The 27,836-nt window shown below is 38.1% G+C and overlaps 1 protein-coding gene across 2 annotated transcripts in view; it reads left to right on the plus strand.

Moving 5' to 3' along the window:
• Positions 1-27,836, plus strand: part of TBL1X (transducin beta like 1 X-linked) — a 203,545-nt gene that overhangs the window by 93,748 nt on the left and 81,961 nt on the right. For both annotated transcript variants that reach the window (XM_075057375.1, XM_075057374.1), the window contains one exon: positions 14,749-14,856. The gene's annotated coding sequence lies outside the window, so the exon portion shown is untranslated. The remainder of the gene's footprint in view (positions 1-14,748; positions 14,857-27,836) is intronic.

The following is a 27,836-nucleotide window of genomic DNA, read 5'->3' on the forward strand; positions in this document are numbered from 1 at the left end:
TATGTTTTCTTCCTTTTTTTTTTTTGTACACTTGTTCGCTGCAAAAAATACGATGTAAGGAAAATGGTAGCAAAGCAATTTGTAATTCTTTATGAAAAATAATGTAGAAGCAGCAGTATGCGCAAGCAGCATACTTACTAGAACTACGGTAGAAAAAACCCATTGCCTAAGAGCATAATATTTAGGGCTCCAAAACAGGTTAATGTAATAAGTGGCAATAAACATATTTAAAGAAGTAAAGGATAAATGTAAAATAAATGTTGTGGCGTCTTCGTCAAAATTAGATTTTGCAGAGCATAGTGAGGTAGAATTGTGAAGTCTTGAGAGATTGGTTCCATTTGCTGTTAACGTTCAGCTCTCATGCGCTGGATTTTCTGCCCTGAAAGAAAAATATGAGTTCTCTAGAATAATCCAGCTTTTCATTTTATTTTGCAGCCTTGTCTAAGCAGATGAATCTGATAATTCCTTAAATGGGAGATTTGCCAGCTGAGAGAAACCTAGAGGGCAACAAATGGGCAGTGATGACAGAATGTCTTGAATGCTGAGAATGTTGTTTTGATTCCAGACTGTTTAAAAATATATTTGTCTAGTGGAAGGTAAAATGTTACACAGACAGATAACACAGGAGATTTCCTAGGCATTATACACACGCACACACACACAAACACAGTATTTGTATTTTTTTTTTCTCTGTAGGCTTAACCCAGATAAATTAAATTGCAAAAGCTCTCAATAAAAAAAATAAATAAATAAGGGCAGGACACAAACTAGTGAAATCAAAGCAGCTCTGCCTTAAGGCTGCAGAGATTTCCTTATCTTATCCTGCTGTTTCTAGGTATTGCAAAACATATGGCTCACCTTTAGGGGCAGTCCCCAAACAGTGGGAGATATTGCATCCCATCTGTGCTGCAGCAACTGGAGGTGCAATAACAAGGTGAATTGAGGACGCCAAGATGACTATGTTTAAATTCATTACTGTTTTACTGAGGTGGGGGGCAGGGGCACATTTAGTTTGGGTGGGTTTTTTTAGCTACTGTATTGATGTGCCTTAAACATCTAAACACGGGTACTGCTGGAGAGGTAATTGTTCTGAGGAAACTTGGCAGCCTGAATCAGGAGTAAGAATTTTAGGATTTTAGATATTGGGGAAGGGAGGGGAAGGGAAGAGAAGAGAATGGGAAAAAAGAAAAGGAAAGGAAAGAAAAAAGACCTAAGAACGAGGGTAGTTCTCTGTGTCTCCCACATTTTATTCTGGCAGCAGCTGAATTGGCTGAATAGGCTCCTGTCCCCCACTGTTCACAACTGTTCAGTATTGTTCCCACGAGATTTAGTTGATCTTGTAGTCACTCCCTAACCTGATTTGTTCACTATAATCTAGGTTAGTTTAAACACTTCTTAACACCAACTCTCTGAACTCTTCTAATCATAATCATTTTGACATAAGCAGTTATTCCACAGATAACGTTGGGGCAGCAGTGTTCAGCAGGAATGTAAGGGAAGAGCAATTAGGAGAAGCAAGGGAATAAGGCTACACCAGTGAAGCTTCACTCGGAACAAGAAGCATGAGTGCAGCCTGAAATTGCCCGCTACAGTGGATAAAATGGGGAATATGGCAAGCCTTACTGCTAGCTACCCTGATGAAATAGAACTTTTTAATACCTGTCCTCCAAAATTTCTAAGCAGAGCTTCTAAGCCTCTTAGCCTATGCCTCAGAATTTTCCTAAATAATTTCAAAGGCTAGGGCAAAAAATGACTGTAATGTCTTGCATCTCACTAAAACACTTAGATGTAAAGTAAACAAAATTTGTAAACTGAGATGCAAAAAGACTCTTAATGATCCTTTTTTTGTCGCTGCTACCATTGTTATAATTCTTCCACTTCAGTGAGTCTTTTGCTATTAGGTCCTTCTTTTCCTGCTAATGTAATACAAGAAAACAACTCATTATAATGAAGACTGAATATTCATATGAACCAGCTTTAGGCAGCAGCATCCATATACATGTACTTAAATTGGAATCAAAGTTAAGTGGCAGGAACATCCCTGACATGTTCAGTCATGAAATAAAAAGGTTCTGTTTCATTTAATGTAGCAAAATAAAAGCAGATATCTTTCTGTGGAAATACTTGCTCTCACGTTTCATAGTTTTCTCAAATTGCAGAAGGAGAGTTTAGTTACCAAGATGAAAAGACTGACATGGTTTCCAGAACTGCAGGCCGCTTAACTTTTGTTTTGAAGTCAATGGTAATTGCACTTCTGAGACCCTGGGAAAAATCACCCTTTAATGCTGACTAAAAGTAACTTCACATACTGGCTGCATAAAATTCAGTGCTAGAAAATGTACATGAAGGTGCAGTGTTATGTTAGGACATAGAATCATAGAATCATTTAGGTCGGAAAAGACCTTCAAGATCCTCGAGTCCAACCATCAACCATGCCCACTAAACCATGTTCTGAAGTGCCTCGTCTACATGTTTTTTCAACACCTCCAGGGATGGTGACTCAACCACTTCCCTGGGCAGCCTCTTCCAATACCTGACAACCCTTTCAGTAAAGAAATTTTTCCTAATATCCAATCTAAACCTCCCCTGCCACAAGTTGAGGCCATTTCCTCTTGTCCTATCTCCAGCCACCTGACAGAAGAGACCAGCACCCACCTCACTACAACCCCCTTCAGGTACATGCATGTATATATATGAACTTAAGCAGTCTGCATTGTAATTTGGATTATTGTCCTGATCTGTATGACTTTCGGATGTTCTTAATTTCTTAATTTAGCATTTGAAAAAACAGATCTACTATTCATTGAACAGAGCTACAAGAATTTATTAAATAAAATTGATGCACAGATAAGCATTAAGCACTGAGAGACACTTCACGGTGCTGGAACTAACAGAAGCATTTTCCCCTTTCCACTCTTAAGCTGTTTGGTCTTTGCAAGCTTTCAAGAAATGATGTTTGGAGCAACAGAATCAGGACCTTTGGGCTTTCATGCTGGAGTAGCAAGGCCAAGGAAGCTTCAGGAAAAAGGAAAGAAACTTAACTTCGCAGTTTTCTGCATTTCAAAAGTCATTCTTCCTCCTTAACAAGTTTAACTAATTAGTTGAATTTTCCAGCTTTGGTGTGGTTTTGCATTTGGTTTGTTGGGGTTTTTTTAAGTGAAGTTCTGACACTTGATTAAGATTTTTTTATAATGGCCTTGGAATATACTTCATGAACTTTGCTATGTCTGAACATACCATGAGATAGAGAATATAAACTATGTATTGGCTAAGTCATTTAGACAACCATTTACTAATACTAAGAGCTTGACTACTCCCTCTGTGTCCCTTCAATAAAGTACAGACTAGAGAGTCATTAAAAATCTGTGAGCTTTATTAGTTAAAATACCTCTTAAAGTAGATGGAAAAATGAAATAAAACAAACCAAAGATGGTTAGAGCATACTAATTATGGTATCAGAATTGCATTAAAGCATAGAACATCCATCACATATATTGAGAGGTAATACTTTCATTATCTATTTTTTTATTTATTGAAATTCATTAAAGGAATTTATCCCAATCTTGTTATACAGACAAACTTTTCTCCTGTATACTAGCCAAAATTCTCATATATGCTAGTCAAGAGGTGAATTTGGTCTTACTGTAGAGGTATAGATACCCATTTACTCCTATACGGCAGATGATGATGAGACAGCTAGTATCAACCATCAGGTTAGTCAGATTAACCAGTCAGCTGGACCAAAATTTAGAGAAGTCATTTCCCATAACATGCCGATGATAATTTTGAAGTTTTTTTCCTGGAATTTTATTTCTACTGCTGACTCTTATAGTATTTTATTAAAAAGTTCAAATGTGGTGAAATACCTTAGTCACTGGCCAGCTCAAAAGATTGGGTTTCTCAGACCAAGAAGGTGCCAGACCAGCTCTTTACCACAGAGTCTCTGTAACATTTGTTGCAGGATTTTTTTGTCTGCATGTTTTGAAATGCTCAGGTTTTTCACAGCCCTGTTTACTGCAGATAAATGCACGTTCCTTCTCTTTTTTTCATTTAGTGTATTTATCTAGCCAGTATTCTTAGCTGCATTTTTCATATCTAGACGGTATAACCTATTACTGTATGTCATGTGTTTTCATCGGGGGAAGATTACAATTCACATAGTTAAACTGTAATTTAATTTAATATAAATAGTTTTTACTCCTATAGCTCTACAAGTAATTTAGGTAAAAGGAAAAGGTAATGTTGGAAGGTAATCTGCAGTGTAACAAAAACATTCTGTGTCTTTAGTCATCAGTCTTCAGCTTTGTTATAGTTGCTTAACCAGCATAAACTTTGTACGATCAGAAAGAGTATCTCGTGTTCGATACCTTTAAGACTTTGGATATGTCTGGATTCAATATACAAGTTTGTGCCCTTACACTTCTTATTAAGCGCCTTATTTTCTATGTAAATAGCACAACAAGCATATGTAATTTTAATAGGGAGAGATTAGTATTTTAGTATCATAAGATAATTCAAGTTGGAAGGGACTTCAGGAGGTCTCTAGCTCAACACCTGACTCAAAGCAGAGCCAGCGCTGGGGTTAGACCCCACTCTGCTGGGTTTGGTCCAGTCAGGAGTCCAAAGATGGAGACTGCGCAGAAGTTGTCTTGGAAGAAAATCCAGTATCTTTCTAATGCTGAAGATAGTTGTTACTGAATATAAAAATCTAATTTTCAAATAGATACTACAAATAACTGTTCTGTTTGCAGATCACTGTATTAGGTCACTTCTGTCACGCTTTTTATAACAGCCGTTTATTTACACTCATAAAACTGTCTGCATTTTTGCCGTATCTGACTGCTTAGCATGCCATGTCCTTCCAAGTATACACTACCTACCATACAAAGTATGGTAGTTAGTGGAGTATGTCTCCAGCTGTAAGTTTTATTCTTAGATGATTCCTCTCTTCTCCTCAAACTCTTTTCTTCTGCTTCTATTAAAAAAAACGCAAGTGCAACTATTTATCTACAAAGGTGCCATATATTTGCCTCTGGCTTAAAATAAAGGGAAGAATCTGTTTATATAATAATTTTGGAAGTGCTTTAAAGAGTTGTTATTTACCTCAAGAGTTAAAGAATTGTCTCAAATGAGAAATAATACCCAGGAAATTCAGCTTCACTGACGTGACAATAAAGCAAGCTTTTTCATAAAGCATACAAATGAAGGTAATGTTACATTCCCTGCCTGGCAAAGATGGTTTCTTACTTAGGAAATTCATGACCATGATCTGTTTTATTAAAAATGGCTAAAAGCAGGAGAGGATTTTTCAATATTTTTTACTTCAAAATGTTCTTTTGATTAGACCTGATGTTTGTTCTGCTCAGTACCACTGCCTTTCAAAGCAGTCTGTGGAAACAGGAGTGTGAAATTTGGCATTTCATGTGAAAGTATGACTGACAAGTGTTGAGATTCGTATGGTTCAGGGCAGCCCTCACTCAGGATACTGTCTGCTCTTTTGTAGAAGTAGAAAATACACTGAACAGAGAAGATGAAGCTGGGAAGGAAGAGGATGGCTTTGAATGACAGGGAAGTTGGCTGGCTGATGTGAAAGTGCCAGTGTCTCTGGGATGAAACTGAGGTTTCTGCTCCTGGGTTCAAGTGAAAAAATCTCAAACAGCTCAGTATTTAATACCCTCTAGGTACTTTACCAGGCAGTGTAAAAACCTGTGACTGCATTTTCAAAAATCAAGTCTGGTAATGTCCAAGTAGTTGCTGTTCCTTGGCCCTGGTCTGAGATGGATGGTTGGTCTTGATCCAGGGTAGTACTGGCTGTACCTCATCTTGCTGCTGCTTGATTCATAAGCTAAATGAGTTTCTGATTGCTGAATATATTTTAATTATCTCTTTCATAGTTTAATATTTAAGTACAGCTTTTGTAGTCAGTCTTTGGAATTGAATTCATACTAAGGGCCGTCTTTCCACGTAAAAGGATGAGGCTATGGGTTAACTTTAACTTGCAGTACTGTTTTTAAGAGAATTCATGAATGTTGACTGTCAGCTTTACAACAAGCATATTGGTTAGGCTCGTGTAGAAGTAGTACAAGGAGTCATTTGTTCTTGTTTTATTGCTTTGTGATATCAAGATTTTCTGCGTCCATGATGACAACATCCAGGGGAAATAACCGGATGAAACAATGCTACCATTCTAGCTGGGTTCTGGTGATTCCAAGCCAGAATATGGATTTTTGACTGCAGTATAATGGGTCTAGAAAAAGAGCACCTTTTAAAACCTCTCTTTTTCTAGATCTCCTCAGTGGCCATTACCAGCTTCGTCCCTTTTTGTTTCCTGTCCCACAAGTTGTTAGAAATGAAGCACGGCAGTATAACATCCTAGATTAATTTTTTTCATTGTTTAAAGTAATTTGATGAGAATTTAGCATTTTTACAATGACTTCATTTCAACAGCATGGCACGTTTTGGAAGACATTGCCTGCAGTCCCCAAAATTTCAGACCCTGCAGGGGTCCATTTATTGGAACCTGTCTGGAAATAAAAGCCAGAGGGATACAACAATGAAATAGTTTTCGTTACAACATTAGAAAACTCTGCCTAAGAAATTAATTTTTTTTTTTTTTTTTACTTTTGTGAGAATTCTCTAGCACCTTGCAATGTGCATAGTTCTGTGGCAGCATGATGTTCAATTCATGTCTATTTGTATGTAATTCAAACAGCTTTAAAATATCTTTTGTCACCTATTGTTCAGAAGGATGTACAAGAAGTAAATAGTATGGAGAAATTTTTGCTTGACAGCTATAGTCAGGCCATCTTCAGGAAGGATACCCCGCAAACGATCCTCTTATCCAAACTTTGGAAAACTTTTGAATGGCTGGAAGACTTCCAAAAGTCCTTTCAGTGTTTGTGTGTTTCCCTGTTATTTTTGGCATCGTACAGTTCCATAATGCATACATTTTGTTTCCATTTTCTGCCTGATAGCTCCAGCATTTTATACTTAGTGGGCTAATCAAACAAATAACATTGTTCAGTACTGGGAAGAGATGATTGTGTTATATGTCTGGTTCTCTCCCCACTCTAAATAATGCAGGTTTTTTTCTTTACAAAAATGTACCAGATAAGGAACGAACCAAAATGTTGGCTTGAGAAATATTATTAGTAGAATGGGTCCATAGTACCAGTGATTCAGTCATCTGTCAGCCTGATAAATGGATTAGTGTAAGAGGTGTTCCAGTGGGGAAATGCAGCCCATAGGGCTTCCAGCTAATTATATTTAAGTTGTTTAGTACTGCTGGGAAGCAGCATCCAGGCAATTACTGAAAGCTTTGATGCAGTGTGCACTATTAGAGTGTGTGTTCAGAAACTCATTACCCTTTCGTGCTTGTGTTGGATGGATTCTAGGAAGCTGACATGAAACAGAGAGCAGGAATCAATAACTAGAAAGGCATTTTAGTTAGCTTCTGATCCATTTCCTGATTCAGCAGCTCCTAGCCTAGAGTGTTTCATACAATTGCTGTAATGTAAGGGGAAAATGCGATTTAAATATATTAATTACCATATAGACGCATCTGGTTGTGTAGCTGAAGTTCCACCCAAGATGAAGTTACAAAAGGTCCTTTGGGGACAAGCCGCTCCCCAAATCCCTTGTGGCATGTCCAGAGTGCCTGCCATCTCTGTTCCTAGTAAGTTGATCGTAGTCATTTCTCCTAAAGCCTGACCTTGCAACGGTTATTTATGCCTCTGCAACATCAAGATTATATTACTGCAGTGCCCATTGTATCCCACCTTCAAATTTCTTGGAAACTACAGCTAATTCAAAACAAAGCTGATGATACTGGCTGCACATATTAAACCTTGTTTAAGAAAATTATGCTAGCTCTGTGTTTGCTGCATGCTGCAATTCACATTACTGATGCACCTTGAGAAAACTCTGCACACTTTGCATCATCCAAATGTGAGATACAACAAATCCTTTCACGTACTTGCTCTGCAGTTGGGTACCTTCAAGGTGTGCAGGCTGAAAGCAATGCAGTATTTGCACAACTGGGGGCCAAAGACTTGAAAGTTCATTTCTTAGGTTAGAATGACAAGATTTACTTGGGGCAAAAGTTACATGAATTGAACTAAATTGTGTGGCTTTCTTTTTAAGCTTGCACTTACTTTTAAATCAGTTAATGGTGACTGTTAGGGCAATGCAGAGGAGACTACATTTCTTCTTTTCTGTTTCTTCTTCTATGCTTTTGCCTGAGGTAGAGCTATAGAGACAAATGAGATGATTACAGTTCTGTGCTTCTGAAGGGGATAATTCTTTCCCACCTACCTGCAGTATCACAGATTTAATAATTAAGTGCTTTTCTTTATGTTTCCATCACAACAGTCCTAGACATGCTGTCCTTTTTGTTTCATGTTTTGTAAAGTTCAGCAGAAATCTCATGAGTTACTGTCAAGAGAGAAGTATATTTTTTTAAATCCAGACTTGTTAATGAGAAAAACAGCATTTGGTTTGCCTGAGGGTTGATAAAATAAATGTTGTGCTATTTTATATGTGTATATCTTTCTGATAAAAAAAAAATATCAGAATTGCTGTGTTGAAGGCCACCGCACCCATGAATCTATGTAGTGTAAAAAATCCTCTTACAGTACTAAGCATTTTCAGTATTGGTACCTGCCCTGGTTACTGACAGCTGAGCTATCCATAAATTCATTATTAGTGCTGAAAGTACTGGCCTGTCAAATAATGGTAGATAGTTCATATATCTCCTGTTTCCGAAACTATTACGCATGACAGAGAGAATATCTACTACACTGAAATACACAGCTGAAGCAGAAAAAAGCTAAAGCTGTTGAAACGTCTGTGCAGGCAAAGCGTTGACTGTGGTAAATGATTTTGAGAGTCAGTGCTGTAACTGTGGCTTCCAGTCTGGCTCTACAATTGGTTGTATTGAGTTACTGTTCAGGAAGCCAAGAGTTAATTTATCTCTGAAGGAGTCTGCATAAAAGGGGTGGCAGAATATAGCCAAATTAATGAGACTGTGCTTCTGAAATTCTTAATTTCATGATGTCCACTAGCTTTGAGAGAGTTAGTTAAGATGAAACATGAAAAATTTGTACTTGCAGTTTTGTGTTCCCTTGAGACACTTGCTTCAAAGTGACAGCCCAGGGTCTGTGAGCTGCACCTGAAAGACTGCTGTATTCTGGGGAGAGGCTCTCAAGTCTAAGTATTTTAAGTTTTTCTGGGAAGGCAGGGGTTATTTCTGAGGGTTTTTTGTTGCTTTGGCTCAGATTTTACCATGGGAAAACTTTTTGCACTAGTACTATAATGAATATTTATTTCAAAGATGACTCTCTGATTTCTGACTGACTCATGACTTTGTTCCCTTTGTCAAATCTGAGCATTCATCTGTGGTAGATTTAAAATTAAAAAAACCCCTCTTCTAACATCCTTTAGAGGCAGTGGCTATGGAAGAAAGACAGATACATAAGTGTCTAGAGAGAAAATTTTTTATCATAGCTAGCCATTAAATAGTATTTATTTATTTATTTATTCTGTAAGACCTTAGGGCAAATAACAGTAATATGCAGGCATTGTGTGGGTTTTTCTGAACAGAGATTGCAGTTCCAGTGCATACGTACGCTGTGGAAACACGATACAGAAACACAGCATGTTGCGTTGTGTCGAAAATGGTGGTCCTGGTTTTGGATCCACATGACAGCAGTGTTATCCATGATCCTTGTACAGACTAATTGCTGGTCATGCCCCAGGGGTAGCCACAGCTGTGGTTATACCGCTGTCATTATATTTATAGATAATGTTAATCCATAAAGAAACTAAAAACCCAGCACATCAGCAGAAGTTTTGTAAATGTTGGAATGTTCTCTTCACTGATTCATACACTTTTTAGGAATTGCTTTAGAAAAAACATTTGAGGTTATTTTTTGCAGAAGGGTGGCATAATTATTGATGTCCTGTTCGAATCTTCCATATAGTCCTGGTTTACTATGAGTGTAATCCCCCAGGGGTTGTTTGAAAATATTAAAGCTGTTTATCAATTTGAAAGAAAGCAAAATACTCATGTGCACTAGGTATCCTGCATTTCCTTCCCAGTGAAATCTTTCAAAAACGCTTTTGTAGTTCAGTGTCTGTTGAAGATGGCTTATTTATCATTTAAACTCTCCTGTGCCTTTAAAAGCCAGAATGGAGGGGGATAATAAATTAGTCACTCAATTAATGTTTTTTTATTATGGAGCAGTGTTAAGAGAAATGTGACAGAATACTGGTTTGGTTTCTCTTCATCTATGTTGTTTAGTAAAAAGATATAAAACGATTTAGTTGGAACTATGCAGAAATAGTATTTAAACATGAATCAGATTGGAAAAATATTAAAGCATCTAAATCTATTTAGAGGCATTAAGTAGGATTTACAACAACGTCTTCCTAAATGATGTGATTAATTACTCTGAGTTTAAATCAAGAGTAAATCTACTATACCATTTAGGTGCTCTTACCCCTAGTCACCTGCACAGCTGATAATTTCAAGTGCCTCGTATAAATCTTGCCCCCAATTTCAGCTTCCTAAAGTCATGCAGGTGCCTGCAAAAGGAAATCTACATATGAAGCAGTGGACAAATGCAGTATTTCGTTTATGGCCTACTAAGGGCAGCGCCAAATTCAGGCCTCCTTTAAGCAAATATCATTTTATTGACTTTCCAACGTAAATGGTGCTGCGCAGCTTGGCACTGACACCGAGCTTGTACACTGCCGTGTCCCGGCAGGCAGCTGCTCTCCGACTGGCGCTGTAGGGACAGGGATGAAAGGCAACATTAGTATTCTTCAGTTAAATTTGCACTTCTGATATTAGCAGGGCTTTTTGTATTGACTGCTTTCGTGTGAGTTGGTGTCAGGGTTTTCCATGGTTTTGCTTCATGGAGGTTGTGTCTGATGGAGTAGCTGAGAGATAAGGAGATTGATGGACGTATTTGCATTGCTTGGCTGACTTTTGTGTTTCCAAAAGTAGTGCAGCATCCAAAGTCAAACCCAGTGCACCAGATTTACAATTTGTGAAAATTAATGAAATTTTTTAACTATTATTTTTGGTTGATATTTAAACATGGTTACATTTCTTGGCAGCTTAGCAGCCCAGGGCGTAGCAACAGCTCTAATGCTAGCTAAACTGACACTTCCAATATCCTTCCTTATCTTTGCTTAAGGGACGAAATTTTTAAGGTTGCTAACTATGACGGCAGTTCAGTGTGACGTTTAGGCCATTTCTTGATCTTGCTTCCTTTTCGTGTCCCATTCCTGCTTTTGTGAGAAGCCCGTGTTACTTGTGTGCCCGGAGTAAGGCTGCTGTTGGCAGGCAGAGAGCTGAAGCATGGTGCTGCAGGGCCACAGCAGCACCTGGATTTTAGCCGAGGTGGGGAACCGCTCGTGTGACCTGCTGAAATACCCCGGTAGGAAGCTTTTTCTGCCCAGAAAGCTTACTGCCTGCAGGGACAGGACTGGCAAGTAGTTACTAACACAAAGCACTGTTACTCATTGCTCTACGCCTGTGGAACGGAGGCACAGATTCAGAGAGCAGCGTTCGTATTGCTCGCCTTCGGTCATCTCACCGATGCCCCGAATGACCCTTCTGAAGAGAGCTCCTGCTACTGCTCTCCTGTGACAGAGTCCTTTCAGCTCATGGAGGAAATAATAGGCTTCCTAAATTAGATGCCAGAATATTATTCACAGCAGAATTCAGTCTTCCTGTCTCTGGAAGGATGGTTGTAATTCTCTGACTCCACATACGGCCTGAACACACACCCACTCTCTCACTATATGTGTGTGTATATGCGCATATGTGTCACTAAGTATGTGCTAGCACCAGCAACTTAGCGTGCACAGCACTCATCACCATCCAGTGCTTTAGTTACAAAGCTAGGCAATTGTTTCGGATCATAGTATACTTAATTTATGACCAGGAAGAGATGACTGCATCACCTGATCTCCTTTTCTCCATATTGCAAACCTTGCCTATCTATATGAAACCCAGTAACTTGTATATGACTACAGGATAACTTACATTTTCACAAAAATCCATCTTCTAGGAACGTCCCACTAAACCTTGATATCAACAAATGGAGAATCTCTGCATTCTCCTTTGGATAGCTGCGCTAATGTTTAGTCACAGGTGATGAAAAGCATGGGCTTTATTTCTCATTTGAATTTGGTGTCAGCTTCCAGATACTGATGTTTTTTATGTATACCCTTTGCTAGATTAACAAGCCACTTGGTACTTAGTATTTTCTCCCCGTGAAAATACTTAGGTGATGTAATCAGATAATCTGTCTTTTTTTTTTTTTAATAAACCGTACAAGTTGAACTCTCCAAATATTTCATATTAAAGTATTTTCTACAGTGCTGTAATCACTTTTGCAGCTGTATTCTGTCATCTGTGGTGGTTTTATTTTTCAGTTTCTTTCTAAATTGTGGAGACTAATTTTATTGTAAGTAGTGATAGGTTGTAATATTAATATTACCAATGAAAGTTTAAAAAACATTTCTGTCTTTGCATACTGTTTATTTCAAAGCTTATATTAGCACTTACTTCTGTATGAGTCTAGATTTTAAAACTCTCTTATTGTTGAGTAAAGCCTTATGGGTAGGGGCATCTGCTAGCATGACAAATTATTACAACCATCCACATGTATGGTCTCACTCAGTTGTAGGGGATATTTATGTTACTTTTAAGTGTCACTGGCAGTTATGGCTAATAAAATAATAATAAAGAAATCATATGTTTTAATCTCTAATTTGTCTCTCTGCTTCATTCTTGAAAATAATTTATTTCCTTGGCTTTAGTCTTCACACAAAAAATTTTCAGCAGATAACCAGTATGAACATTTTTACCAAAACATTGTCTGGCAAGGTAACCAAAGCCAGTGTTACTGTAGGATTTGATTAGCTCTTCCAGCCTGTGTTACCAGTGCTGCCTGTATGGATACCTTCTGCCTGCTCTGTAGCAACGTGGGAAGATGAATGGCCTTTAAGTGATCCTGTCACTGATAAAAGCGACCAGTGATCCAGTATATAAGATTTGTAAACAGAGCAAATGAAAACATGGTCCAACCAATTTATGAGTATAATTATGACAGAGAATTAATACAATTTCTTCAATAACAATACTTCCATCTACAGTGCTACAATATGAGTATCTGGTATTCTACAGTGTCCTTTAAACTCCATGAATCTTGCAGAAGCCTTCAGCACAGATGGGCCAGTTATTTTCCTGGTGTTTGTCATCAGAGCAGCCTCAGTAGGTGTTAGTTGCTGTTGCATAGCGTAATGTGAGAGTATTGAATAGAGATAATTTTAATATAATAATATTCTTAACAATCTTCCCATAAGATGCGGAGAAGTTGTAACAGAAAAATCCTCTAATTGTTGCTTAGATTTTCAGATTTTATATTTACACAGAGTTACGCTTCTTGAGTATATTATATTTTGCATAAACATAACATGCTCCACAGAGAGATGAGATGGGAGACAATTCGAAGATAAGGGAGGGATTACAACAGTCATCTCAGAATGCCATCTGAGATTTAGATAGGTAATTATATAGGTAGCCAGGTAGATGGAGGTTCATACACATTCAGTAGACAAACTCAGAAAAACTATGGACTCCTAGCTGATGTATTGTTAATACTTTGTGATGCTTAAATAGTCATTTCATGTCCCTCGTATAGTCATTCACATCTGATTAGAATAGGTATAAGTCTTTCTCAGGTGAGTAGTTGTATTTGGTTAGATGGTGTACTTGTCTCACAGTGATGTAAATGAGAACATGTTGTAGAACTGCAGACCGAGAATTAGAGCTGCATTTATGAAAGCTTCTTCCGATGATGTGTTTAAATATGTTATTTATTAAATTGATTATATCATAAAATGATCCTTAATGTATGGTTTTAAAAGCTATTGGACATTTGTGTGGAAGAGTATAATTAATTTAAAAAGTCTCCAATGAATATCTCATTTCACTTTATGGAATTTAATTATTAGATTATATAGACAAAAAACTAAGCATAAGACTTAAGGCTTGAAATGCAGGAGTAGGAAACTAGTCAAGATACATGCCGGTCGAATGGCAGAGGAAATACAAAATAAGGCTTTACTCTTCATGCTCGATGGCAGGCATGGAAAAGTCTGCAAATAGGTTTATTATTGCAGAAGAATGCCAGGCTATCTTTAATGTTTGATTTTCATAAATGCTTTCCTTTAGACTCTCCCCCAAAAACATACAGGAAGGTGATTTCTTTGGCCTACTTCTTTTTGCACAGAAGTGACGCTCAATCAATTCCCACTGGAAGCTTTCTCAGGGAGCACTGCTGTGTGTCCCCCGCTGTTCTGAGGCAGCACGCTGGCGTTTCAGCCCTGTGCTCAGCGGCGGTTCTGGATGAATTGCTTGCTGATGTTATACTTGACCAAAGAGGCTGAAAATTGTTGAGCCAAGCTCAGGGTGTATTAGGATTCTTCCAGGTTCCTGGAAAAGTGCACAGCTTTGCAAAGCACTCAAATGCTGTAAGTCGCTGGGGCTTGCCCTTGCCTCTCTAACTCTTTCTGTGGTGAGTGTTGGGTTTTTTCCTCTTACGATTCTGCCAAAGCTCCTAATTGGGAGCTAGTACCTTGGCGAACGCCCAAAGCAAAAGGAGTCAAATGCTCGTGTTTTGATGAGGTGATGGAAACTGGCTTAATGGGTACCTCTGTCTCTCATTGCAGCCCTCTCAGCTGTCAGATGCGGTGATCTCCATGGTAACTCCAACCCCCAGACTCTTGACAGCAGCCTGCGAGGAGCAGCATTCAGCAGCTCAAGGGTCTCACGACCAGGTAAGCCAAAAGTAATCACCAAACAAGAGCTTACTTCGGGTATGTGGTTTCCTATCCAACTGCCTTTCAGGTTTTTCCATGGTGAAGCCACGCATGTAGTTAGTTCCTGTGTATATACATGATGATGTACTTCTACCAGTGCTGTCGTTTAAGGCTATGGCAGTCCAGGACTCTCAAATAGAGATATTTGACAAGAAGACTACATTTACTCAGGGTTGTTTTTTAAGCTACAGCTTGAAGAGCCACCATGTAGCAAAGCAAAGAAGTACTGTACAATTCTTTAAGTGGCTTCGGTGTTAAGTAATTGCGATGGTAGGAAATAACCCCAAAAACCATCAGTGGTAAGATCTGTGTTACCCCTGTACCTACACCACTGTCAGTACTGCTCGGTCACTAACATTAGGCCTGAGCTCTCTTACCCTCCTGGAATAGACGAGAGACTGTTTCTGTGTTCATGTAACATTCATTGGTACTCTGCAACCTGTTTGAATTGCTGCTGTGCTCTTCTCACACAACTTTCTAAATCCCTTGCTGTGCTAATAACAGCATGTGGGGCATTCTGGTGAACATCTTAAGGAGGTACAGAGATCTTCCCCTTTTTTGGTGAATTATGGAGAAAACATCAAGCAAAACCAAGATCTTTGCCATCTTGGGAAAACAATGCAAGGGCTATACAGCTGTATTGACTATTTTGCTATCATTAATGCTGTGAATGAGAGTAGTATCTCTGGTCTTTTGCATTTACATGTGCGGGGGTTTTATTACTCCTTTTTGTTGTAAGGTTTCACTGGTATTTGTATTGAATTGTTTCTGTACCATGAAGATGGTATTTATTTTCTAGGTCCTTGGTTTCTATGCACCGTTTTCTGGCTATTACATGCATTCTTTCTTTGTTTCTTGCTACGTAAGTCCACTTGGCTGTAATACACTGTCCCATCTTACAAAGCAATCCGTATTACTCTGAATAACCACTCTGCTACTTTTGTTAACCAATCTGACATTTTTTGTGCCATAACTGCTATCAACAATATTTACTTTTGTATCATTGATGATACTCTTAGATAATGTGGAGCTAATACTGGATGATTTTATTGGAGTAATGTAGAGCACTCTTCTTCAATTATTATCTCCTGTTAACAGCTACTGTTTTATATCTATATCTTAATCACATTTGACGATAGTGATAATAATTTCTTACTCTGAATGTTGTGTGGCTGTAAGCTAACTGCTGTTCAAAAGTCTGCATGTTTCATTTACGGAGTAACTTCTATTGACCACAGTTCGTAACTTTATCAGATGATTAAATCAAACTTACTGTTTTACCACCAAGGTTCTATAAAGTGGTGTTGACTGGCATCCAGTTTTATTCGTGTCATTTCCCAGTGAATTTATCCTTTATCAGTTTGCTGGTTATTTTGCCTGAGATTAATAATGGCTTAGAGCTCTATAATTACTGAGATCGTACCGCTAACCATCTTCAAATATTGGCAGAAAATGCTAGCAGTGTTAGTGAATTTCTCTGGTGTTCCAAAATGTATTGAAAATTAGCATCATTGAAATGCTACTCTTGCAAACACTTTTAGGACTCTAAGGCACAAATTATCTGGGTGTGCTAATTTAAAGTTGTCTTTTAACATTCATTTTGGTTACTAATGGCCTCCTTATCTGTAAAAATGCTTTTTTTCTACTTACAGAGAAGAAAATACATGTTGGTTGTTTGGGTTTCTTAGCATAGCATGTTTGTATTCTTTTAGAACATGAATCAGAACTTGGAGGCCCTCTGCTTTCTTGTCTATTTTCTTTAGCCCAAAATTTCCTATTTGAAGTAATTTCTAGCTGAGGTGTTTTTTTTAAATGTGTAAATGTACATTTCAATTTAATTACACCCTTAAGCCAGAATTAGAGTATGATTTTTTGTCACAGGTTGCCTTTTTTGGACTATTTAATAGTGGCCTTTGGTCCCTGGTAGCAGTGGGGTAGGGAGAGTCCTTTCACATTTTCATCTCTGTACTTTCTCGCAAATGCAGAATTTTCCTCTAGTTTACTGGGCCAATGAACTTCCATGCTTGTGAGTAACTAAACTTTACATATTGAATGCGCAGGCCCAGAGTGTAACTAATCTTCTGGTATTTGAAAAGGTACTGTAGGAATAAAATTAGGGAGCACCTGATGTGTTACTGCTGACTGCATGGCATTTCTCCTTAAATCTCTCAGGTGGACATCCTTCATAGTTCTTTTCATGTTTTACAAATACATACTTAAGGAGCAGATCATCCAGTTCTCTGATACGGTTTGCTGGTTTGCTTTATCTTGTATTACCAACAGTATATCCTCCTGGGATCTGCTAGCATATTGTCTATATGAATTCAAGAGCTTTTACCCCTGCCTTATCAGTAACTCTGAGAGATAATGGTGCCAGTAATGTAGAGTACCATCTTCTATTTCTTTTTCTCTGGCTCTCTGTTCCTGAAAAGTTAGAAGTACTGATTTTAATGTTTTAATAGTGGAGATCTCCCCAGCAGTTTAAAGTGATAGCAACTCTACAGAACATCTCCTCCTAAACAAGACTTTATGGCCTCTCTTGCCTGTTTCCTTAGCTTCTGATTCCTCTCTTCACTCAGGTATCCATATGTAGGGTTGAGTTTGTATTGCATCTGTTTCTGTAATGCCTCCCCATTAGCTTGAGAAGCTTTTTGCCTGCCCTAGATTGTCGTTATCTGAAGAGAGTAACTACGTGTTGTTGAGATGAAGCTTATTCCCTAAATATAGGGCTCCTTCTCGCCATGGATGCAAGTTGCTGTTCGGAAGGCCAGAACCTCTCAACTTTTCACAGATATGTAGCCAATAATTGATAATCAGTCTTTTTACTTTCTGTCACTCTGAAGATCAGGCAGATCTCCAGGATCTTTTTCACATTTTCCTTCTGAAACATACAGCTGGCCTTATGCTAGCCAGAGATTTTGTAACGGGGAGTGACGGTACATGTTTTAGCACTTTTCCATCTCATAGTAACACTGGGACTTTTCCTCTGCGCAAGAGAATGTCTCTAACCAGTCTAGGGTGAAGACAGAGCCAATACAGGTAGAAAATGTCAGGTTTCAAAGAAAGAAGCTCTAGGAAAATTTCATGTAACTTCCTGGCATTAAATGTTGTAGAAACTCATTGTTGGATTTTGGAGAGTTGTTAGGAGCAGCGGTGTAAATCTGCTCGTGCGGTTCTGTAATGATCACTTATCTGGACCAGTCAGAGGAAACCCAAAAGCAGAGAAAAACATGAAGATTTTACAAAGTTAGTAATCGTTTTTAGTGGATCTTCCCTTGTGCCTGGGAATGGACCACCAAAATTGCTTCGGTCCTCTGTTTTACTAGTTTAGTTGCCTGAGCTAGGGCAACAATTTTTACATGATGAGTGTCAGACCACTTTAGTACTTTCTACTAGGTAGGCACCTAAATTATTGCCCCAAGTGAGTACTGGCTTTTGAAAATCATGGCCAAAATCACTATCAAGACTAAGAAAAATATGTTTTAACAGCATACAGTCATGTTAATTTTGTCCCAGGAATTCTTACTGTTATCATTGTTTATTGTTCATATGATGGGGGTGACGGTGACTAGAGGCTAACTATGTCAAGATCATGTGTGATATGTTGTATGAATGCATAGGGAATTGTAGTATCTTGACTAGAAAACCTTAGAGTGTAAAAACCAAGATGAAACAGAGAGATGAGGCAAAATTAGATGTGGAAACATGAAGAGTTGGGGGAGTTCAGTTAGAAACAGTAGGAGTATGCACATGATACCTAGGAAAAAACAGATCACCCTTTACTAGTTAGATGTATGAATTGGTTACTTTGAATTTAAGAATGAGATCGATAGGGTGTAAGTGAAAGGTATTTTAAACATACCAGCTGATATGCTGAACAAGTTTCTGTTGTTCAAGGAGCTTGGAATGGGTGCGGTTTGAGAATGTTGCAAATGAAATGTGATAGTGCAAGTTGTGACTATTTTTGGTAGAAGTGCACAGGCACAGATTAACATACGAAAATGTTCAGTATTCTTTTTGAAGAATATTTCCAGAACAGTATTTTTTCAGAAACATTTCAGAAGCATTCATTTGGTGTGACCGAGAAGAATGTTTCATCACATCTGGGTGTTTTGGGTTTGTGTGGCGAGGTTTTGGTATGGGGTGAGGGTCGGCAGGGCCGGCTCCTGTGAGAAGCTGCTGGAAGCTCCCCCGGCTCCAAGCCGGACCCGCCTTTGGCCCAGGCCGAGCCCCTCAGGGACAGTGGAAACACCGGTGGGAGAGCAGATTTCAGAGGGGAAACCTGCAGGGAGTGGGGGATTGGAACGGGAGAGGAACCCCTCTGTGGGTACCGAGGCCAGGGAGGAAGGAGGGGAGGAGGGGATGCCCCCGCAGGCTGTCCGCCCCAGCCCGTGGAAGGGAGCGGAGGCCGCCCAAGATGGCCGCCACTCTGTGGGGAAGCCGGCGCTGGAGCAGGCTGGGACTGAAGGACTGCAGCCCGGAACTGAAGGACTGCAGCCCGGGGCAAGGGCCCACGGCAGGGAATTTTGTGAGGAACTGCAGCCCGCATAAGGGACCCACGTTGGAGGAGGGAGGAGGGAGAGAGAACTGGTAGTGGAGTCGAGCTGGGAAGGAGGGAGGGATGGGGGGAAGGTGTTCTAAGATTCGGTTTTACTTCCCATTATCCTTTGTTTTGATTTAATTGGTAGTAAATTAAATTGATGTTGTTTCTTCCCCAAGTTGAGCCTGTCTTTTGCCCGTGCCCATAAGTGGGGAGTGATCCCTCCCTGTTCTTATCTCAACCCATGAGCCTTTCTTTATATTTTCTCCTCCTCATCCCACGGGTGCCGGGAAGGAGTGAGTGAGTGAGCGGCTTCGTGGTGCTTTGTTACTAGCTGGGCTTAAACCATGACAGTAGGTCAACATTAAGATGGTTGGTTTTGATGAAATGTGCGTCTTCTTTTTGCGTAAGAACAACACTGAATTTTGTACAAGGAAAGTAAAAGAAAATATCATCAAAGAGTTGACTTGCAAGTGCATGAGTTTGAAAAGTAGTATAATACACCTGTGCATGCTTGTTCCTTAACAACTTATATAATTTGTTTATGATTAGTGATTTTTAATGTTGTTTTTTTAAAAAAAAATTATTTAGAACTTTATGAATGGTATTGCACAGGCAGAGAGAGAAACTTTCTGTATGGTAACAACAGATGCTGTTGGCACTAGATCCCACCAAATCATTTTGTTGGTCAGTTTGATTTATGAACTAGAAAAATCAAACTACTTTTAAACAAGAACCTTTATAATTCTTGGGTTTAGTTAATAAACTCTGTATTGATTTTGATTTCTAAAATTGTTTTTCAAGTATTGTCAACAAATAATATGGCACCTGTGGGCCTACACAGGAACTATTCCCTCTGACTACTCAGCATTCATTATTCATAGCGTGTAGTTATTCTTAAAAGTCACATGGCATTGTGTCTGTTCACTGAAAAATAGTGAACTGTTGTCATAATATTTTTTAAAATAGGCATATTTTAAAATAACATAAAAATAAATGTTCTTTAAATTTGCAGCTGTTTCAAGGCTAAAGCAGAGTTTTATTTATATATTCGCTGATACTTCTCTTGCTACTTGGTGAATCATAGTTAACTGAACTTTGGTTTTATTCATGAAATACTACTTACTTTATCAGTATTTTTTGACCTTTCAGCCAAGTCAGAAGAAAGTGTATCTAGCTAGAACATAAACTTGTCTATTGGGTAACAATTTTTATGCCTTTACATTATGCTGGAGAGATGAGGAAACTACTGTTCCAGTCACAGCCAACTTCTAAGATACTTGCTTCAAGCCTTCCTTTTACCTGGTAGTGTTTTAAACTACTGCTAATGGAATAAGATTATTGCTCTTTTTTTAGAATTATTTTTTAAAAGTTTTTTCTTTAACATACCTATGGTTCCAAGGAATGTTTTCGATGATAGTGAGGAGAGGCTTGAGGATGCTGGCATTCCAAAATAAGATGGTAAAATGCATTATCCCTTGTATTTTAAACTAAGCTGGTGATTATTTATTATTTAAGTCTGACCTTTTAGGACTGGGCTGTGACAATCCTGTACTCTCTCTCCTTTGATTGTACAGCACATTACGATACCACATTCACCATGCCAGTCACTTGAACGTGCTAGTAATAGATATGCAGACTGGAGAAAGACAATTTTTGTTGTAATTGTTAAATGTATAATTAGCTTACCTGGAGAGCCAGATTAAGTGAAAGTGCATACCTCCATGAGCATACCACCCTGCCACAGGGTAGGTAAGAGTAGAGCTTTGCATTGCACAAAACTGCTCCTGTGAGTTTGTTCAGCACAAACTTCACGCAGGCAAACAGTTCTTCATCCACCTGAAATCTGCTTAACCTGGGCAGAACTGCAGAAATTTGCCCAGGTCAGTGAATTCAGCTTATGCTGCAGCACTCTTGGAAAACTCAGGTATGTCCTCATACATGTACCACGCAAACACTGTGTGTGTAGGACATTCCAGAGACATAGTGTCTTCTGCAAACTACCTATAACGAGGGACTATGTGCAATAAATATGCTGCTTCCCAAACAGAATTAGGACAGTGTTCCTCTGAAGAAGAATAGGATTTTCTGCTTTTTAAAGGTTGGTTCAGTTGATGCTTTTGTTTTAAACTGAATTCTTTCATCACATTATGCTGTAGAAATGGAATTACTACAGGCAGTCTAGTTAAACATACTCCTAAATATCTGAACGTCTCATGCAGTCATCCCACACAGAAACAGAATGTGTAATATAATTGTTCTTTCAATAAATTGTTTCTTTCTAAATTAAGCCTTGGAGATGTATAGAATCTGTATCGCTATTTATGTTTTTGTATGAGCTGTTCATACCTGAACTGCTTTGATTTAACGGAACATGAATATAATTCATGGATAAGCATACTGTTACATAGATACTACATGCTAAAGATTTGGGCCCAAAAACGTCAGTTAATTTCACAAGAATTTTCGTCTTCAGGCAGCCTGTGAGTATTTTCACATGATATTTTACTGTCTAATCTTGACTCTGAACGAAAAGAAATAAAATTATTATTTTTTCTCAAAAGTTTACTTATCTATAGTAGTGAGAGTTAAGTCTAGTTTTTCAGTGTGAACTGATGAGATTTCACATATAATTAATCAAAATGGGATTACAAGCATGTTATCACTGATACTACATTTTTACTTATACACCAAGGTCACAGGTGTACAGTTGGTTTTGCAATGGAGTACCTTGGCCCAAGCTTTTCTTTCATAAATGTGCTTATACTGACTTAGTAAAGTTGTGGTAATGGTATAGTTGGAGAGTGAATGATCACCACAGAAAAAGCTGTGGTGATTTAAGCTATTACAGAGCCCGCAACTGAACTGAAAGAGCGCACACTTGAGTGTCCCTGACTGTTTCAGCACAAAGTCCGTTTCCAGCCAGCTCTTGAAGTCTGATAAAACGTACCGGGATGTTCAAACTTTAAAGAATGCAAGGAGAGATCAGACAGTCTTTTGCTCTGGTTCAGCTGTGAGGGACAGTAAACTGCAGTTATGGAGCAGAGGCAAACGGCTGCAGTGCACCCAGTTTTACATCAGTGCAACCATTTGTGCAGTATGTCTCAAAATAGTATTTGTATTGACTTGAGCAAAGCCCGTTCCATTTGAATAATCCATATTGTGTTCAGACCTTCACACGTGAGATGGCTTCCTAGGGTTGTATAGTGCTGTATCTTCTAGTAAATGTTTCAGGAGATTGGGTTAATACGGCTGTTACCTACACAGAAAATATATGGGGAACAAAGTGGGTTTGTAATTTTTGTTTTATCTGAGATGGTTAACTTTTTTTATTGGTTACTCTCTGAGCTACAACATAAATTAGTAAGCATCCCAAGTCTTTGTCACATGAATTGTGTTTATCGTCAACTTAAATCAATTTAAATAAGCTTAGTTCAACTGATACATGCACAAATTAATTTCCCTTTTATCTAGCCTGCTTCCAGTCCTAATAAACAGAATAATCAATCATGGGTGCCACCTGCTATAGCATGATTGTATGATCAAGGAAATGGAAAATGATATAATGATTCATCTTAATCGTTTTTACATTCTTTGATAGAAAATAGAAAAAAAACCTTTTTTTTTTTTTTTAGTTTGTATATTTAAAGAATTATTGCATTCAACATTGTAAAACTAATGTAAAAAAATATAAGCTATTTTTGATTCTCCACAACACAGGAAAGATGCCAGTCTGACTCAGAATTCTTCATAAACAAAAAGGCAACGATACCATTTTTTGAAGAGTTTGTACTGTAGTGATCTATATTCATCCTTATTGGTAATAGCTGGTCTGAGTCCACTGGCACCTTGCTTACTGATTCCAGTGAGTCCAAGACACTGGCTAGGCATTTTCTCTCTTCGTTGAAACATAAAGTGCCAAGCAAAACCTGAGGTTAGCTTCATGGTAGATACTAGGAAAAAAAAACAGTTAAAGCTTCCCTTTAGGTTACTGTTTGAGAGCCTCCTTAATAGATTGGCTACATCGCGTACCTTATTCCCCCACGGAACTGGAACTGGCTTGCAAATGAAACAATACTTTTATGCTGAACTATTTACACTATATAATAATTGTCTGTGATCTTTTAATTATATACATAAATATTATATCACACATATCATAGCTTCTGTCTAGATAGGCAATTATGAAAAATGTGTAACGTGAAAAATGTGACACTTGCAATTTGTTTACTGTAATATTTTACAGCTGCTTAGTGTACTTTTGCCTTTACCGACCAATTCTTCCTTTTGCAGTTGCAAAAGGCATTAAAGCAAACTTGCGTTCTAGCTGGTTGATCTAAAAATGCGTGTTCAGACTGTGTCCCATTAAGTGTAGTTGACAAGATTAGAAAAACAGCAGTCTGTCTTAAGAAGTAGTCCTGCCATACTAGTTAATGGCAATTTCTGGACTGCTAGGTCAGAAATACTGTTCCAGATCAAGGTATAGCAAGGGCTTGCTTCAAAACAGTATGTAAATACATCCTGAGCAGTCAAATGCTGCTTTTGGTATTTTCGCTTAAGGATGCTGCTGCTGTTCCTGCCTCTTCTGTTCAACATTGATAGCAAAACAAAATTAGTTTGGAGAATTCTTGGTGTAATTCAAGTGTAGCTGCTGGCTTTTATACAGGAATTGAATCATGTGGCCCATATAACTCAAACTAGACTTTAAGCATGTTAATCATCTTGCCTTAATATTAATAAGTTCAATGTTAAATACTTGCTTAATATTAGAATATTTTCTTATGTCTGTAGAGAAATGAAATGCAGAAAATATGCTTATTTGTCCTTTGAGCTTTCAAGTTGTGAACGTTGTTCCAAAAAAGATTTGACATGAATACATTCTGACATTGAGATGAGTCTTTTCCTCTATATTAAAAATTGAGCATCATCTAGCAAAAATAATAATCCTTTTACTGACACAAAAGAAGGGTATAGTGCATCTTTTTGAATAAACATTTGTAATTTGGCCTTAAATGAAACCATCTCTCCTTCCTTGTTACTTATGTGATTCCATTCCATGAATACAGATAATATCTTTGGTCATTTGAGGCTTCAAGATTTGACTTGAATTTGCTTCAAGATTCGACCTTAAATGTAAATTAATCCCATGTTTTAAAAATATATTACTTTAGCTTTTAGCACAGTAACCTCATTTTACACCGCCAGTTTCATGATTTTTTTTTTTAAAAAATTCTTTATTTTTTTGAGCCAAAAGTTCAGCTGTGATAAAATATGACTAAGGCTAAAGTTGGTATCTGATACGCCAGGAGGTCTTTCCAGCCATGTTTTCCCAAAACATTGATTCAAACCTTTCCAGATTGTACAATGTCAGTCCAATATTTTTGTTCATTTCATTCTTTTAAACAACTCTAGCTATACATCAAACTATTAATCATAGTGCAGTGATTCTGTTTTAAACAATTTGTGTTGATAAATCTCTATTTAGTAGTAAACCGGAGAAGCTGTTTTCCCTTTTTAGTATGCATTCGATTTCTCTCTAGATACTGATAGATTTTTGCGAGGTTATCTGCTTAAGGGTAAGCTCTTAATTAGGTAAGCCCTAATTCAAAATTATGCGAAGATCATTTTAAAAAAAAGTTACAGATACATTATCAGTTTTAAATAAAATAACCCAAGGCCAGAGCAGCAAAAGTCAGGGAAGCAAAGCTGCCCATGGTGACATTGGTCTGAAGACTGTGCTCTGAGGGATGAGAAAGGGGAACAGTAGAGGCAGTTGGGTCAGGGAGGTTGAGTGGAAGGGGAGGAAAGAATGGTCTGACAACCCCAGCTGGGAGGCTGGAGCCTAGGGATCCTCTGAGTTTCTTCACTCCATAGATGCTTGATGAAGTAGTGTGGCCAGAATCCAAAAATGAGGGGAAAATTGGTGTCTATCTGAGGTAGATTAAGCCTGTTGTTACTGCCTATTACCAGTTTTGCGGTAGGTATAAATACAAATTTGCCAGCTGTTTTCCTTTTTTTTTTCCCTCTTTTTTCCCTACAAACTAACCAACTTTCTTTCCTTTACATTAACCTTTCCATCAATGTGTGTTTTGAGAATTTACAAAATCTCCTTATATGGAATTTCCATTTCCTTCGCGGGCTTATTTCAGTCGTTCCCCAAAGCTTTCACGGTGCCATGTGTCTCAGAGCTCTCTTCTTACTGTGGTCACGTGTCCTGTAATCAATGTCAGCTCTCACCTTGCATACAGTGCTGTGAGTAAAGAGTATCTTAACTTTGCTGGAGGTTTTTTGAAGTCTAGCCTCTTTGCATATGTTCTTCTCTTGACTTTTATGTCGGTTTTGGTTTAGGATTTCACAGGAGAGTGAATATTAAGAACTCATTGCTATGTAATGGTCTGCGTCGTTACGTTATGTTTTGTGTTCCTAAAATTTTGACAGAAATATATTGGAGATGAATGAGATTGCATTTGTATTGATTTAAACTGTTGTTGCTATGCAGTGGAAGAATTATGTGTCCCTTTGAAAGAGAGTGCAAAATAGGAGTGGCCTTGTTTTTACAGGGATGGAGGAAATAAGATTTCTGGTACTATGGCATGTTCATTACTGCTGGAGTTGATGTGTTGATGAAATCTTTTAGGTATATGGTTTTTGCTGTGGCTTTGTCCCAGTTGCTCTAGTTGACCGCTAAACTCAGCCTAGGGCTTGTTTACATAATTTTAATTATGCTTTTCAGTAGATTTAGAGAGAGTTTACACAGCAGATTTTACTCATCAAGTGGTTTCTTGGTGTTCTAGAAACTTGCATCGTTCTCTTTATCGTAGTTGTTTGTCTTGAGAAGATACCAGAAGCTTGAAATGGGGGATTTAGCAAAAAACTTTGCAAAGACAGCAGATCTCAGTCTCTCTCCTATGAAGGTGTTACCTTGGAAGGCAGATGCTGAGCTGTTTACCACAGTCAGACGTGATCATTCTGTTCTAAATTAAATCTACCCGTGATGGTTAGCATGGAGCTAATCAAATCACTTGCACCATTTGATCTGGTTCTGTCGCCTTTCATTATCAAAGCTCATTTAAACTGCTTTAAACTAAAACTGAATTGATAAAACAGATAAATTCATGCATCTGTGATCACATTTTCCTACTGTTGTATTTTGTATTATCTTAGCCTAAAGACTGGGCATAAAAAAACCTAAAACAAATGACAATTTATTGTATACTATATCTTGTCATCTGAATAGGTCTATTAATTTAGACACTCTTAGTTTTGTTTTGAACAACACAGAATAGCTTCCCATTAGCATATAGAGTTTTGAACTGATATAGCACATAAAAATTAACATTCTGCCCTTAGAAATTACCTCCTTTCCTTCTGGATCATAGGCAATATATAAAAAGTTATTTGGTCATTGCTTTAAAAGCACAGAGACTTTATTTCCTTAGTAATTTCAGTTTAACAGTTGAAAACAACAGTGATTTCCTTGTGGATGGTGTGTAATCTCACATAATTAATAGGCTTTTCAGTCCAGTATTGGAATAAAACCAGTTGATGTTATGCTCCCCCCATCCTCATTTGTATTATACCTGATTGGTACAGAAAATGTTAAGTAAACAGACCTGGGAGCAAAAGGGAACTGGGCTATCAGTAGAATTCTTATGAGCCTCTTGCTTCCTATGCATTTTATCAAAGCTGTAATTACTAGGCTTGGTTTGCTCATCAGCGGCATTTGATTGTCTATAATCCTCAAGTTTGAATTCTGCTGTTTGTGTCTGTGCCGTCTGCAATACCTTTGATCTGGCAACTAAGGAAATTAGCCCGTTGAAGACAAAATACCCACTGGGACTTGATTCCTGATTGGTTTTGCAGGCATTTTTAGTGCTTTTTCATCTAATTAGTAAACCACTACTTAAATTAGGCCCACCAAGCTGAAATGGAGGTAGAAGGATGTGGTCAAGACTTTAAAAACAAGATGCAGTGACTTACTGTGTGCAGTGCAGATGTGACTGGATGACAGGGTGCATCTTTTTTCCAAGTCAGTTTAAACAACTTGAAATTACTTACCCCTTGGAACTGGCAGAACAACTGAAGCATTTCCAAATAGGTAAAGATTTGGGAGGGAGGAGCAATAGAAGAATGAGTTTCTGTGTGCTGTGCTTAATTGTGCACCATCTTTTGAAATATTCAAATTGAGTGTTGAACCTACTGAAATAAACTGTTACTCCCCTCATGTTTAAACGGTATTTGACTATGTTAAAGGCTAAACTACGCCTTCTAATTTGCCTGAAAATTCTGGAAAGTAACTGCATAGCTTGTAGCATGGATATCTTTCATACATGAGTATCTTCGCCAAATACTGAGAACTGGTGCTGTTGGAATGGCAACAAGTGAGTGTTTACTGCAT

Source organism: Buteo buteo, chromosome 25 (genome assembly GCF_964188355.1).
Source record: "Buteo buteo chromosome 25, bButBut1.hap1.1, whole genome shotgun sequence".
Lineage (NCBI taxonomy): Eukaryota > Metazoa > Chordata > Aves > Accipitriformes > Accipitridae > Buteo > Buteo buteo.